This window comes from Corvus brachyrhynchos, unplaced genomic scaffold (genome assembly GCF_000691975.1).
Source record: "Corvus brachyrhynchos isolate BGI_N302 unplaced genomic scaffold, ASM69197v1 scaffold370, whole genome shotgun sequence".
Classification (NCBI taxonomy): domain Eukaryota; kingdom Metazoa; phylum Chordata; class Aves; order Passeriformes; family Corvidae; genus Corvus; species Corvus brachyrhynchos.
The window spans coordinates 4904817-4921808 of record NW_008235977.1 but is presented as its reverse complement, the minus strand read 5'-3'; the positions used below and the strand labels follow the sequence as shown (position 1 = coordinate 4921808).

The 16992-nt window shown below is 38.5% G+C and overlaps 1 protein-coding gene across 5 annotated transcripts in view; it reads left to right on the top strand.

Annotated features, from left to right (window-relative positions):
• Positions 1 to 1778: 1778 nt before the first annotated feature.
• GULP1 (GULP, engulfment adaptor PTB domain containing 1) overlaps positions 1779 to 16992 on the top strand; it is a 95405-nt gene continuing 80191 nt past the window's right edge. For all 5 annotated transcript variants that reach the window (XM_017729041.1, XM_008630250.2, XM_017729042.1 and 2 more), the window contains exon 1: positions 1779 to 1803. The gene's annotated coding sequence lies outside the window, so the exon portion shown is untranslated. The remainder of the gene's footprint in view (positions 1804 to 16992) is intronic.

Sequence of the window (16992 nt, the reverse complement as noted above, 5' to 3'; positions counted from 1 at the left end):
CCTGATGGGTCTGTCTTTCCACAGTGAGGGGCAAAGCCAGACCCATTGGCAAGAACTGTTGTTGATAGGACTTATTACCAGTCCAAAATGCAGAATCATTTTGTAAATATAGACTTACTTGAAACAGATTTGTATAAGATCCTTAGATACAAATTCTTTTGCTTATTTGCAGCAGGCTTATGTAGTGTGTGGAATTCTGGATTCTAAAGATAAATCTGGTGTTATGAGCAAAGGCTTTATTTTAAGAAAATTGAGTCCTTGGGCTTTTAAAGGTGTAAATAATTCTGGTGTCCCTCATTTATTGAGCAAATGAAGCATGTATCATTGTAAAGTTAGAACAGAATCTACAGACCAACTACAGAAACTTTTAGGGCCAGGGTTGATGTTTTCAAAATCAGGAGTTGACCAGTGATGGAATATAAAAACGCCAAAATAGTGAACAAGTTCTGACTTTAGTGTAGTGGAGTAAAAAGATATCTTTCAGTAACTCTGTTATTTTGCAGAGGGTTAGAGTTTATTTTTACTGTAGGAGTCATGTACTGCAGTAGTAAATAGTAGGAGGTTCTGGCATGCCTGACCTGGTTCAGATGGATAGCACTATTGATTTGGTTTTTTCAGTGCCTCTGCTTAGTTAATTGTAACTTTGTTTTCTGATCCTCGATTAGCTCATTGGTAAGTTGTCATTACAGCACTCAACTCCCTAAGGACATGATCTATAAGGCAGACTTTTCCAGTGGAGGGTCGTGATTCAGCTAGTTTACACATAACTTAATCAGCAGTTGGCCTAATACACTCAAGTGGAATTTGAGGTACTTGAAGTCCAAGAGTGTAATACCATAAATTAGTGTTTGTGTTAAGCACTCTTTAGGGACTTGCAGAAGAGGCCAGTGGGGACGCATAATGCCCCTTGTGTTCCTTTTTCAACAGGCAAGTGAAGTTAAAATCTCAAGGAAGATTAAGAAAGCAGTTTCACTTAGAGCAAAACTGCCATTTAATGTTTCATTGGGAAAGCTTCGTTTCGTCAGAGTTGCCATAATATTTGTTTGCCTGGACCCTGTATTTGGATTTGTTTTAATGGCCTATTCCAGTAATAATGGGCATAATAAAAATGTCTTCATGTGGTTAGAGCAAGCTAATGAGCTCTGACTTTTGCACATACTCGTGTTCTACATTTCATATAAGTTTAGTGCAGAGCTGCCTTCAATTACTTTAAACCATTTTTAAGATACAGGGAATTTGTCTCTGCTATAGCATCTAAATGGTTTTATCAAGCAGAGCTGATGTCTCACAATGCCTCTAGAGGCAGCAAATTTAGCATAAATGAGTTGAATTCATGTATTTTCTGACTATTTTGGCGCAACCTGTCTGTGGACTGAAGTGTGACTGTCACCGTACCTAAGAAGAGATCGTTATTTACTGAAAGATTTCTGATGTACACAGAGGCTGAGGTTTCTAGTTCAGTACCACAGCTCAAGGCAGGGTGGAAGGTGGCAGAGACAGTCATGCTGCTTTTCTGCTTTTCAGGGTTTATTGTCAGACCGTAGTTTTTGTAGCAACACAGTTTTTGGGGGGTTTTTGCTTTTTTCCTACAGAGTTTGCTTACAAGAGCTGTTTGAGCCAGCACAGAAGGGCAGTACGCGTAGGAGCAAGTGTTTGGACAGAAGGCAGCGAGGAGCACAACTACTCCAAGAGTGCGTTTAAACAAATGTGAAACTATTTATGTGACTAATGATAGAGTAACATCACATCTACAGTGTTTGAATGGCTGTCTTTCTGTTGAAGTGGTTTTCAGCCTGTGAGGTGGTGAGTAATTTAAGTCCATTAGCAAAGTTTTTAAAGAAACATAAGCTACCATCTAGATTGTTGGGTTTTTTAAAGTACCTCTAATGTGATTGAGTCAAAACTGTACAAAACCTTCTTTCTCGCAGGATGATAACTAAAATGATGGCTCATGGTTGGATATGGTTTTCTCACAGAGGGTGGTTGGGCATTGGAACAGGCTCACCAGGGAAGTGGTCACAGCATCAAGCCTAAGTTCAAGAAGTGTTTTTGGACAATTATCTCAGACACATGGTAGAAATCTCAGGGCTGTCCCATGCAAGGCCAGAAGCTGGACTCAGTGATCCCTGTGGGTCTCTTCCAACTCAGGAAAAACTTGAAGTAGTATGTTTTAATAAGCAATATTAAGCATGTATAAGTAGTAAGTATGTACATTCAAAAGATATTTTTCCCTTAAAGCACTTAAAAACATTTGTGTATTTGTGCAGTGCATGTGAATAGTGTTCTGTGTGTAAAATATATGAAGATTGTGTTCAAGTAGGTGGGCAGAGTTGTTATTTATACAGTCTGGATTCTGAAAATCTTTCCTAATAGATCTTTAAACCTACAAAAACCATAGTGAAATCCAGTCTTAACTTCAAGGTGTTCACATGGTTGGATTTCGGTTTTCTGTTTTTGGTGTGTGTTTGATTTTCTTGATTCAAGAGTGGATCCTGTTTACAGAGGACATGAGTTTCAGTGCACCCATAAAAATCTGTGTGTTCCATACTGTTAACCATGATCTGCTTGTGTAAAGCTCTGTTTCTCTGCTTTGCTGTTTGTGCCAAGCTGCCCACATCCCTGCTGTCTGTCTGTTGCTGGATCTCTGCCTCCCCAACTGCCAGACTGGTTTTAGCGCTGCTTTGTCTTGGTTCCTTTATTGCTTGTGGTGTGGGCAAGGAGCCAAGCAAGGCTGCAGCCAAATGATTCAGAATGTAAAATGTCTTCCAGGTTTGTTTCAGTGCTTTACCTTCAGCTTCTTGCAGTCACCTTTCCTACAGGCATCCTGCCATTTGGGAGAGTCACTCCTTTGCACAGGGCAATTAAACTTTTGAAAGTGTGCGGGGGGTGAAGATTGTGCCACATCTCTAATTAATTTCTACTTTATAGGCAATTATCTTTTTTTTAACCTGCATCTAGGTTGCATTATTGTTATTTTTAGTTCAGCATTAGGCTTTAGCATCTCTTAAAGTTGAGCAATTGCATCATTTTAAAACATTTTTATCTCCAACTTTTAGCTGTATTATTAAAATAAATGGGTGCATTGCAGTGCCTTTTGGCATAATATGTACGGTCAAACTATAACTACCCTTTAGTTTAAGCTATGTTTGAGATGTAATTCTAGCTGCTTTATCCATTTTAACTTAAATAACCATAAGAACTAAGGCCTCTCCTATGGAAGAAAGGGCTTCATCACTATCTAGATGTGCTCTGTCATTCAGAAGTGTCAGCGGCCAGGGAATCTCCGTGCTGCAGTTGATAAAGCTTTTGAATGCTCTGCTGCATCAGTCTTTACAATTTGCTGTAATCAAGCAGAATAGCCCAGCTGATGTTATGCAGGACACAAGGAATTAAATGATGTCCCAGCCATGACCATTTCCAGGTGGAGATAAGTGTGTCTGAAGTGGTTGCCAAAAAAGGCTGTTAACAGCCTGAATACAGGTAATCAGTGATTGAAAAAGCAAACAAACAAAAATCTGATGGATTTTGTTCTTGCATTTGTCTTTTTTCCCAGTTGCCCTCCAAAAAAACACAAATACTGTTGGAAGGATGTTTGGAAGAAATCCTCATGTCTGTCATTTACCTGTTCACTCTTTCAGTGCTTACTTGGGTTATTTCTGTTCTGCTATTGGTACTGCTCCTCAAAACTACTTGGTTTATTCCTTGCTTATTGGAAATACATGGTGGCTTTCACTTCCTGCATTTATAGAGCTGTGCTTTTCTCCAGGAGTAAAACAGATGAGTCCAAGTATCAGAGGCCACCTCAAATGGTTTTGTGAGACAACTCTGTGGAGTGTTTCACTCTTTGTAGTAGAGGTGTACACAGAGGAGTTCCACAGCTGCCCTCATCTAAGCCTCAGTCTGGTTTTCAACTGCAAGTCTCTTCCATATTTCTGAGTTGTGTTTAAGTCAATCCATCTGTGGTCATCAGCTCAGTGGCTTTGCACTGCAGATATTATTTATCAGGTCATTTTTTTTGTCTGACACTGGTTAAATGATATGTGAAATTGAAACATTTATTCTCTACTTCCAAATGCAATCTGCTGCCACTTGTTATTTTCATTTATAAATTACTTTATTTTTAAGATCTCTCTCCCCAGAGTGTTAACATTCCTACCAAGTATGAAAGGAATTGTATTTTTGCCTGTTCTCCTGGAGAAGAAGATGAACTGCAGTCTTTTTATTTCCTGCTCATGAGAGAGAGAAATAATTACATTTCATATCTCTGGTATGAAAACATGTAATATTCTTGTTAAGACTGAAGGTACTGTCTTGTAATTCATGCTTTATTTATTCTCCGATTGTTTATGTATTTGGTTTTATATTTATAAATCACTGCATGTAATTTACTCCCAGAACAGGAGAATTTACACATTTGTTTATTATGTCAGTCCAGGTTTTGAGGCTGTTTTATTCTGCTATTTTATAGATGGAAGTACCTTAACTAAATTACGAAAGGTTATTATTAACATAAGTATTGAAGGAGTAAAGTGCCTTTGCCGACATTTGGAGTACTTCCTTTTTGTAGGAAGTTGCTGCCTCCATTTCATGCTCAGCTTTATCTGTGTTGTAGTGCAAGAGTGGGAAGACTGGAGCTTCTCAAAGTGTATTCGAAGGCCTAGATCAGTTAGAAGTGATTCTACCACAGTCCCGTAACCTTATTTTCTGATTTTTATTAACTTTTTTTGGTATTTGGGACACTTTCACCTGCTCCTGGAGTGGGAATACAAAGGCCAGCTACTTAACAAATGTTTGAAAAACAGTGTGAGCAAACATGTGGGTGTTTTGAGAGTAAGTCTCTACTTTGACAACTCAAAAACTTGATAAATGATTTAGCCATGAATAAAAATATACTTAATTGCCTTGCTCAGCATATATACTCTTTAAAACATCTATATTTTGCATTTTTAAGTCACTATGGGATTTGAGATGAAGATGAAAAATCCTACCGAAGGAGAATTCTAAATAAATGTAATTTGAATATTTCTAAATTTAACCCAAAATCTACTTTGACAGGAACATTAAAGTTTTGGTCTGTTAAAAACCCCTAAATTAAAGGATATCAGACCTGAATACCCAAATAGGTCATGTTTCAATGATGCAGAATAACAGAAAATAAAGGCTTGCTGTGTCACTGGTTTTTACACTAGGACAGTTTTTGGAAAAAATATTGAAGTATCTCTGAAGTTTGTCACACCTATACTAAAAGCATTTTGAAAAAAAAAAAAATAAAAATGAAGACTAGCGGTATGTAAAATTAATTTTTTAGCTTCTGCTGTGAGGTTCATGGCTCTGTGGTGGCAGGTAGGGATTCTGTCACAGGCCCTCTTCCACATTCTGCCTGCATCTGCTCTTTGAGAACATTTTCTTTTCCTGGGTGAATTTAATCCTTTTTGCAGACTTATTGCTCCAAAAGTAGCTCTCTGGCACGTCCATTATCCTGTGTTTGCTCCGCCATACTGGGACATTAATATGCAAGACTCTTACAAAAGGCATTTGTACCTGAGTGCTCCTGTGGCTCGGGGTGACAGCCCGAAGGGTGGCTGCTGAGTTACAGAGGTCTATGAAGAGTTCTCTGCCCCCTTTACATCAGTGGTGTGGCTCGGTGCTTTTGCAGTTTTCCTTCACTAAGGCTCTGTGTGTTTGAATTGTCATTCACACAACGTTCCAGCAGATCCCTGAACAAGTGTTCACCTAAAACTGCCAGTCTTTAAACTCCATTCATTCCTTCCCTCCGCTGAGGTGTTCGAAATTAAAACATACTTCTGAATATTCTTCTACACCTCTTGATTGTTTTACTTTGTGGGAGTTCACTCAAAACACAGACTCTGTTTGCAGGTGTTGGCTTCCCAGCACCGGATTCTGCATTTTTATACATTTTTGTAAATTTGGTCTCTCCAGTGTTTTATCCTTGAGTGCTAAATGGGGGCAGAAATGTCTCTCCTGAACATCAGTCTCTGTGTCTCTGCCCTCCCATCTATAAAATGAAAGTGAGCTATGAAGGTGGCAAGCCTTTATTTTGTGATTAAAGAAGGTGTCAAATACTGCGATAGTGGCAGCTCTATGGATATTTAAGAATTGGTAGTTAAACCAGGTGATTTTCTAGTAAGTCAATTGCTATTCACCTTAGAGAAATGATTTACTGCAGTTTAGAGAATTTCTGTTAATCAGATAAGCCATCTTAATGGCACAGATAATGGCTTACTGACAAGAAAAAGATAAAATATGGTATTTTAACCTTGAGTCAAAATGGTAATTTGTTACAAATTTAAAGTCAAGTCTGTAATTTTGTATTTCTTTGCTTTGGAGAGGGGATCTTATTGCTTGTAAAAATATCCCTGATTGATAACATGATAAGACTGACTTTTTATTTGCCAGTGTGACCAGACTGTTTTATTATACAGCTAGGAGTGCACTCAGGGTCATACTTTGTGTTCCAATTTGGAGCTTTTCAACAGCAGAAATGCATCTTATTAACTTTTGCTGATGAAGATGCACAGATCTCTGGCTAGCAGTCTACTGAATAAAGATGGTTCTCAAAATTAACTTTTTCGACAAGGGGAGGTAGCAGTGTCTGCCAGCAACTTTCCATTTATCACCAAACAAATTCTATACAATTTGGTTACTGACTTTTTGAGCCTTGAAAAAGTATTCATTTGAAACTGTCACAATACAGAGAAGTAAAAACAAGTGTAAAGGGTGATTCTTTGTATGAGTAAAAAACAATCATTTTGACTTGGAGATGAAAAGTGCAGGTCTTCTAATGCAATGAACTATCAATTTATGATTTTGATCAACATATTGTGAGGGAGTATTCACAAAACAGGCAGATCAATAGATGTAAATGTCACAAGTGAGGTTGTTCATGACCCTGAGCAAAGCAAAGATTTGGTTTCATGTGAATGAATATTCAGTGCTGGAAACCTTGGACACAGTGCTGGAATACAGCTGTGTACAAAAAAGACCCCTGTATTTAATGTGAGTTGTGAGATGAAGTTGAAGGTGATATGAGGATGAGAATTCAGGGCAGAACTGTTTATCTCATGAAAAGTAACCCAAGGGAGTATACACAGACAACTTTTACTGGGTTTTGTCTGTGCATTTGCTCCCTTTTACCGAAAACAGCAGAAAAAACCCCCTTTGATAAGGTGCCATCCTTTTGCCAGGAAGCTTTGTAACAGGGCCGGCCTGTACTTTCATCACGCATTCAGACTAGTCTGCAAGATCTTAATCTTGCTAATATTTTAAATAATACAGTGGCAGCCAAGATATTGACTTAATGTCATAAAATAGCAATAAAACCACAATTGATCCAAAGTTTCACAATAGCCACAAATAGGCGAAGAGAATAGAATAGTAAATGCATGCTTGTTTCCTAAAGCAGATGCTTGAGCAGATTTAAAGGTGTGGTGACGAATTGTTCCTCCTTTTATTCCAGGCATTTGGAGGAGAACCTCTTTTTAATTTCTTAAATGAAAAACAAGAGTATCATTTGTTCAGGACCTTGCACAAGGAACTATCCCCTGTTCATAGAACAATAGCAGGGAACATGAGCTGCTCTCAATATCCAACGGATTAATTTCAGCTCGAATGGTCAGCTAGGACCATTTGAAAGATGGAATACCTACTTCTGTCAAGGCAAGCATAGCATGTCACAGTCATAAACAAAGTGAAGGAAAAGGAGCAGAGGTTTGGCAGAGAGATGGGGAATTTCTATCCACAAATACACTGTAGTACCTCATGTCTTCATTACTACCAGCTTCCAACATTATTTCCTCTTCAGTTTCTTTTCAGTTTATCAGGGCATATAAGTATTTTCACATGTAATTTTCTCTTCTAGCTTAAATAATGCTTTATGCCTTCAGTTTGTGAGGAAACTTCTAATTCGTCACTTTTATTTTCATCTCTTCCATCCCCCCATATTTCTTCATATTTTTTCTTTAGGTATGGAAATTTGTATTGTAGTTTACATTGGTATTCACACTGAGCTACTGTTTTCTTTCTTTGAGAAACACAATTTTTCTCAAGTCATCTTGATTCTGCTGTTCTTTGGCTGCTTTGTTTTTTTTTTGAAAGCAGAGTCCAAGATGAAAGAATTCAATAGCACTCTTTTTTGTCCACCTGCAGGAGACAGTGGAGAGTGCACATCTATGTATGTGCCTATGTAGTAAAGCAATTTCCAAAGAAGAATGAGCTTTGCTTGAGTTTCCTTGCATAAATTTTCTATTAAAACTGAATGGGTTTTAGACAAGTATGGAAAACTGTAGCTAAAGATGTGATGTGTTTGAGCAGGATATTTATAACACTGGCCTGTAATGACTATTCCCTCTTAAAGCAATCCTCATATGTTGCTGCGTTCCTCAATTATTAGCTTTATGCTCATTTTTTACCAAAAAAATTGCAACTGCAGTAGAAGCGAGACTGTTCAGGATGGTAATTTCACACAAGCTTGGTTTTCATCAGTACTCCTAGCTATGTCTTTTGAAATGAACTGTGAAATACATAAATACCAGTAGAAATGCACAACTTGCTCTCTTGAATTGTCATTCTCTGACTGTATAGCAACATTAAAGGCTTTTGGAAAAGCAGTATTGACGGAGTGTTCATGAAGTTGTGTTTGTAAATGAATCCAAAACAGTGAGTAATTTAATTTTCTTTGGCAACTACCAGTAGTATTTGTATGTGATTGTCCTGGAAGTAACTTAAGGAATCTGAACAGTTACTTGTGGTTCATAAAATCAGCAATGTCAATGTACATTGTGGGAAGGAGCAGGGAAGATGAGCAGGGAAGATGAGCAGGTGGTTTGGTGTAATTGTGGGATACAGGCTGCGGTTTCACACTGATGGTGCTGCTTTTGTTTCATCAGCTGATTCCTAGGTTTGGCTTTTGAAAAAAAAAAACATTTTCTCAAGTGCGTGAGTGCACTTTGTGTTCTGTGGTTTCTCCCCTTGAAACAGAGTGTTGATAACTATCTAGGAGAGGCCTCACTCTGGCTGCGTGTTACAGGGGTGTCATGAAAGGAGTCAGTGAATGCTGGTGAAGCTGTGCTGTTAATGCAGGAGGACAGCTATTAGCCCTGCGAGCTGTGCTTTCCAAGGAAGTCAGGCACCTCTGGGGGCTCAGGTGCCGACTGGTAGGGACAGATGTTAAAGATGTATGAACAGAGTTTAAGTTCAGTTAGCCTGCAGTCTTCACCTGCACAGATTTGAAAATCTCACTTAAAAGGGGTCACATTTGATACATTGTGAATTCATACACTGAGTTCTTGAAACCTTGATGTAGTGAAGCTTATTAAAGGACTGAGGTGCTGTGAAACTATCATAGTTTTGCTTCAGTGTTTGCAAATCTAGTTACTGTACCCAGAACCATAGACCAGAGCTGGTATCTCTGATCTGGAGACAAAAATAAAGGAAAAGAAATGCCTGGCATGGGCATTTAAGCTATTCAGTATGAAACTCTGCCAAGGGTCTATTTCCATTTTTTTAAACATTGTACTTCTGAACTTTGAGGTTTGGTGTTTTGTGGTTTTGTGTTGTTTTGGTTTTGTTTTTGTTTTTTCTCCCTGTGCTCCCACTCCCCCCAGGTTTCAAGAGGGTAGCTTAAAAATTTCTTTCTTTGAAAACATGACAGATGTTGGTACCTACTTTTCACATCCCTCTTCTTTTACCTCCAGTCATTAAGTTGTGGAATCAGCCACAGAATGTGATGTTAGCAATTGTCTAAATTACCTCCCAATACTTAGGAGGAAAATTCTGTATTTCTTTCTCTCCTCTGGTTCTGGAGGTTCAGCCCGGATTGGTGCCTGCTTGGGGAGGGAGTTGCTGTGTGCACTGGTTTAAGGATCACAGTCAAGTGTCATATGCTTGTAAAGGGTGGGACAAGGCAGTCTTTCGTTACCAAATACTGAGGTTGCCTCACTGAGGATGTTAAACTATGTGAAGCTGAACAAGCTGTTAACATGACTTGCAGCACGTTTCAACTACATGGATGTTAATTGGAGCAGGGAGTGGAACTGTCCCAGTTCCAGGGAGCCAGTACCATCCTGGTTGTGATGGGATCAGCGTTTCAGTCTAAACCTGCTGATCTCTCACGTTTTTAAAAACTTACGTGTTCTCCTTAGTCCCAACTGTGTTAGAAAATACAGCTAGCACTTGCTAGCTTAGAAACTCTATTATGTGTTTGTATGTCAGTACTTTCTGCTAAATTACTCTGGGATGGATCACTTGCCAAAATCTTGAAATAAGACTAGTAATAACTGTAGTGGTGTGTAAAACCTGAATGTTTCTCCTGAATAGACACTGTAATTACCTGTTTGAATATACACTGGATCTAAAAGGCAGTGATGAGGAGATTAATTTGTCACAAATAGGATTTTGGCTCCCATGCTTTTGTGTCACTTTCATATCTGTGCTTTTAATTTCATACCACAACCTTATCAAAATGGTTGGATTCTTCAGACTGTATTCAGATAAGCTCAAGGAATATAATGTGATAAAGCCTAAAACCCAATATAATCTTGTTTTGAAGATACTCCCTCCAAGATTCATTTAGTACAAGTGAGAAAATGGATATTGACAACTTTTCTCAATTTTGAAAACTGTTGAAATCACTTAATAAAGCCCATTTTATCTGTATAAATAAAACTTAATGCTATCCCTGAGGCTAACCAATTAAAGCAAGGAATCTGAATGTATTAACATTAATGAGAAATCTATTGATTTTAATAGGGATTTATTAATTCCTATTAAAAAAATCAATAGATCCTATAGGGATCTATTGCTTTTAAGGGATTGTGTTCAGTATCATGGATTTTAAGTCTTTGTGAAGTGAATGACACTTTTGTATGTCATTGTTTCAGAAGTATGTAATATGTTAATAAATTGATTATGAAAAAATAAATTATTAGAAATTTTTATTATAGTGATTTTTTTCATTATATAACCTTTACCACTGGAGGTAAGTGCTGGTAGGAATTGGACTGTAAGAGACAAGAAAGCCAGCATATATAGCCTGCATAGCAGTCTGTATGCTATGTGTTCTGGCTCTCCTTTGAGGGACAGTTGTGGAACAAGGGTCCCCAAATTAAAGTATAAAAGTATGGACTTTAAGTCCTCCAGATAAATAGGTTTAAATAATGATATCATATTGTATTCATTTCTATAAGAGGATGATCTCTGCTAATTTTGTATTGATCTTTTACTGTAAAAAATATACCCTGTAAAAACAAAAGCCCAAAAGCTTTTACACTTAAAACAAAAACCTCAAACTGATTTCAAAGACGTAAGAAGCCATGTGGAATGTCATAGTTCATATGCCTTGGATAAAAGGTGACAATTTTTTTCATTTTGCATTTATAATAAATTGGAATGAGCCTGTTGAGAGGACTGCAGTAAAGAAAACATCTAGTGTGTTCTGTGCAGGAATAAAGAAAATACAGGGCCTTATGTGGGGAGATGAAGGCACATTTGTCCTTATTCTTCTCTTGCAGGTTGTTTCCTGGTACCTACCCAGAATTTTCTTGATTGCTTTTGTCTAAGCAGACATCTGGGGTTTTCACTCCATCTTAATCATCTTTTGAACATCAGTAATCAGCTTCTGAACTTCAATTAAGGTTAATGCACATTGAGGGAAGCACATGAAGCGGTCTTCTGGGCCCTGTTGAGTGTATGTGCACAATGATATGTCTGATGCACTTTTCAAGATTGGCCAAGTATACTTTGGTAGAATAGAAAAATGATGCCTTTTGTTAAACTCTTGTGCCTCTGTAAGAGATCAGCTAAATATGATGAGTTTTTACTCTAAGTGGATCTAAACCTATTTCTAAAATTGGTGTGCTTTATTTGGAGATTTACCTTCAGAATACCTAATGAGTCTTTTGGTCTCTGCCTTTTCTGTCAGGAGCACTTTTTACAATGTAATTATGAAAATGAAATTAATGCAATAAATGTAACTGGAAAAATTTCAGAAGGTTAACAAAAAATTGCTGCTGTTTTGAGACATGGAAGTTTCAAATACATTCCCTCCCCCTTAAAGAAAATACAAGGGAGGGTTTGAAAATAATGTGCCAGTAATTAAATAAATAGGTTCTCTAGGTTGCTGTAGAGGAGTCAGCTCTTCCAAAGGAGAAACGTGATGCCAGCAAAGAAGTAACCATACTCTGTGTCCGGGAATACCTTTCTTTCATCTGTATGTATCCATCCAAGCAAGGACTCTGTGGGAAATTCTGGAAAATTATTCCTCCTGTGAGTCAAAAGCTCAGGTGTCCAGTTATCCCTTCCACCAGAACAGGTTTATTTTTAAGATCTGTTCTGTGTTTACCTGTCCATGGTGGACGCCAGTGATGAACTTCACTCTGTTGCTGTTAAAACCAGGACACTCACAAAGCTCCCCAGGCGCTCTGCCATCCATCTGAAAATAGCAGGACAGGCAAAAATCTTGTTCTGATTCCACCTAGTTGATCAGATTGCTAATGGGATGTGAAATACAGACCCTCTTGTCTGCAAGTGAGCAAGATGTTTGCCATTTGTCCATCTTTTTGAAGCAGATGAACATGTTTGAGTTCTTTGGGAGATAACGTGCATAAAGCCTTTCTACTGGCTCTGAGCATCTGACATTTTTAAGTTCTTGTACAGTGGAGTAAGAATTAGGCTGACATGACTGAAATCCTTCAGGTTTGACTCACTGGTGCTTGTGGACTGGAGGAAAAAGAAAGCTCCTCTTATATCTTGTTATGATTATTCTGTCATAATGAACCAAACAATAGAACCGGTTTCTGCAGAAGAGGATGCCCTTGTGTTTGAAATTGCTCCTTTTGTTTGGAGTATAAACTTCAGTTTGTTCCATGAGTCATGTAATCCGCTAATACGTATCAGCATAATTAAGCATAATAAAAAATAATTGTTTACAAGTAAATATGCAGAGAAGTGCAATATTTCTTAAAGTTACATTGTTCCTAATGCTTTAAAAGACATCTAGAGAACAATTTTTGTGGAACAAGTACATTTTCTATTTGTCTGGGTTTTTAAAGGTTGTTCCATTAGTAACTTTTCTGAGGATTTATGGTTGCTTGCAACAGTTTTAAACACCTTTTGTTCATAGTTCTATTTCAATACTGAAATTTATTCTTGTTATATTTACTGATGCTGATATTTCTTCTTGCTGTAAAACAAAAGTTAGTGATAACCTTGCCTAAGGAATTGTTTTTGCTGTCAGCTGTCTGAGTGATATCCCTTGTCACCTGTTTATTTATCTCTATTCTGATTTTTTTTCCTATTGGAAGGAACAGATTATTTTAGGAAATAAAAAATTCCTAAATGAAAATTGACTTAGAAAAGTTTGTGGGAAACTGCTATGAAATGCATGAGTTTCATATAGATTTTCTGCTTCCTGGACTATCTTTGATGTTGATATTTATAGCAAAACACTGCTGTCTGCTTGTCCTTGGTTTCTGTGAATACTTTTTTGGCAGATCTCTGTATAAGAAATGCTTTACCTGTAGTCTGAAAAGCTTCTTGCTGTGGGCTGAAAAGCACTTGTCACAACAGTACTAGGCTTATACTGCTTGAGAGAGGGGAAGAAAAATACAGGGCATGTGTGACTCTTCTGCCTTCCTGGTGGTTTCAGGAACTTGGGGAGAGCAGGGTGATCTCAGACCACAGGAAGGTCTTTAGCCTTCAGACTGGGGTGTTCCTGCCCATCCCCTTCACAGGAGAGTCAGTATGTTAGAAGGTGAGCTCTGTTTCAGGAACGTGGCTTCCAGCTGTGTTGGTGTTTGCCACATCGTTTCTGTCTTCACTCACACCAGGTGAGCCCCAGTGACACCTCTGCGCACTTCACATGGTGCCCTGGCTGCGGGCTCGAGGGCCAGCAGAGCTGTTTGGGCTCTGTCCCATTGGGAATATTGTCATCTGAACAGCAGGATCTGCTTTGGTGGTGGGAAGATACGAGTTTTAAATAGAAGACGAGCTCTTTACCAGTTTGCCCTGCCCCATCCTCTGTATAGTTGAAAAACTACAAGCAACTTTTTATTTCTGCAGATTCACCTTCAGCTGCAAAGTAGGCCTGCCACTTGGCTCTGGCTAATGAATGTTCTTGAAAATGTGATGGATAAAACCTTAAAAGTAAAGTTTTCCAGTGTCTGAATGTTTTCCTTTATATACTCCATTTGTGCTTCTGTGAATTATAAAGCACAAACATAGGATAAGAACTTTAGCTGACAGAAAGATTTTCAATTTTGGTGAAGCCCACAGAGCTGTGTTGGTTTTGAGTTATTTTTCCTGCAAGTTTTTGTACTGATAAATTTTATTTAAATACTGTTGTGGTTTACAGTCCGACAGACTGTTCTATTATTGTTTATAAACATAAAGGGCATATGTGTTTCCATAACCACAACTGAACATGCTTGCTGCTTTCCAAGCATGACAGCGCAGGTTTGGGTCTGCACCGAAATATGTTCATTGATGTGTCATTTTCTGATGATTTTACTGTTTCAGAGGAGAACGGGTTGTGGTAAGTTAGTGTTTTAGTTACCTTCATACAAAAGGAAGGGAAAGTGCCTCCTGATATTAAGATGTGTACTTGGGTTCGTGTATTACGTAATGCAGTCTTGTATTACCATAATTTTTTGTTTTCTGTTATGCCCGATATCATATTAGAGCAATGTTTCCATGGAGTTTTGGTCTAAATCAGAAAAATACTTACAAAGCTGTTATTATATTCCAGTTTGTCATCTTACCTTCAGAAATAACTTTATAAGCTTAAGCTTCATTGCAAGTCAATGAATCACACATTCCTGTGTGCTGTGGCCCTTTGAAACAGGATTTAAGACATTTTGTGCTTCATTCTTTAAGGAATGTTGTCCAGTATGCTTGAAAGGCTGGGATCTGAGAGGGGGAAGAGTCTGAATTTTCACGTCTTCTGAAGCTAAATTTGCCTTTGTATGGAAACTGTATGTATGTGAAAGGGAAGGGACAGACTGGGCTTTTAATTTTTATTAAGGGGAGTGGATGGGTGCAAGTTGGAGTTTTTAGGGAGGTTTTGTTGTAAATACTTGTGAAATGAAAAAGACAATACAATAAAAGGTTCAGCCCAGGTAATTGTTATAGCCCATGCCATTCAAAGGGCGTGACCGTGGGGGAAGCCCCATAGAAGTCCTCAGGAATACCCAGTTTCTTAGAGCAAATAAGAGACAAAGGAGACAAGTTGCATTCATAGCTTGTTTCTTCCCCTTCCTAAGTATGTTCTCTTGGCTTGTCTGATACAGCTCTAAATTTAGAAAACATATCAAAACCCAGCATTCTGAAGGAGCCCGCAGGCGTGTGTAGACGCCTGTGTGGAAGTGCAGTGTTGTTTCAGCAGGCAGAGAGGGCTGCAGCCGCTTGTGCTGGCAGCTGGAAGTTTGCCACTCCACTTCATTGTTCACTGCCTTTGCTGCATCAGGCAGAGGAGACAGCGACCCACATGATTGTCAGTGTTAAAAAGTAATTACTCAGTAATATCAGCTTCAAATCTTGCCACCCTTGCACTCCCCAGTCCAAATACCTGCCAACACCACAGTCACCAAGGCCACTTGTTTCGTTGCACCCCTTGCCATTCTGCAGTTTCCTCCTTGCTGTGACAGCACCCCACCGTGAAAACCAAGGGGTTAATGACAGTGAACAGAAACAAGATGGTGTTTGCTTTCCCTGTGACTACCTAAAATTTGATATGACAGCTTCAACACTCACCTGCCCAGGACATATGCCCGTGTCAGTGTTCAGACTGTGGGTGTCATGTCTCCTCCTGCTCAGGGTGTTTATCTGTTATTGAAATTTATTTTAGTGTAATACAATTATTTTCTAAGCCTTCTCTTTCTTTTTTCATTTTGTTTCTTTTCTCTGTGTCCTGAAGGAAATAACCTGATATTACCCAGATTTTCCCTAGTTTGTGTCTGTCAGAACTCTTAGCATTTTGTCAACCATATTGTGAAATCCCATACAGGTTTTCTGTTCCCAGTAGGATTTGGTTTCTGGACAAAGCTGAAGAAAACTGTTCATAGTAAGGTGGAGAAACATTTTTTACCTAGGTGTGTCTTCCTGAGTGATGAGTAATGGAATGGCTTGGTCCACATTCCTGTTCCCTAATGCCTCTGATTGTTACAACTGCTTTACCCTTGCAAGTCAAGTGGTTTATAGGGAGGACTCTCCCCTTGTACCCAGGGCTCCCTGCACCAAAATGGAATTCTCTGACTTGCCTTCCTTTTGGCTCTTTACAAGCTTTTAACAGACTGGTTTGTTCCAGTGGCTTTTTGCATCAAGATTTGTCAGAAACACAATTGTTATCTGCCAAAAAAACCTGTCTACCATCCACTATAAGAGAACAGCTCGCTTAGTCCTTAGAGTTTTATTCTTTGTCATTGGAATATTGTGAACAAAGATATTGCAGGATATGTCTAAACTTAACTTTGCTTTTCTGATTGAAAACTTACCAGTGCTGCATACGACAGCGATACCACCCTCCTGCCCCAAGCGCAGCTGAGGAGATTGAAACGAACCTTGTGGGGTTTGGGTTGGTCTTTTGTAAGCAGCAAAATTTTATGGAGCATTTAATCATCTGCTCTTTCAGCATCTGAGAGGCTGCTGATGTTTTTTGCATTAGAGTTTGAGGGAATTGTAAATGCGGTTACATGTAGCTAATTCTGTTTCCCCATTTAATAACATTTTCTGTGTGAAGTGGAAGTACACTGATTAAGTGCTTTGATACTGTTTGTTGCGTAAGCCACATCTGTGTTTTGTTCTACTGATGGAATTGAAATTATGTTGGAATTGTATTTGGATATTGTTTTGTTGGAATTGAAATTATGAACATAGTTTTGGCAATTCTGCCCATTTTTAGCTAAGTAGCCAACAAAATTTGGCTTTTATTAGCATAGGTTACTTCAATGGTAATATATCCTTGCTCATGAGGAAGAAACA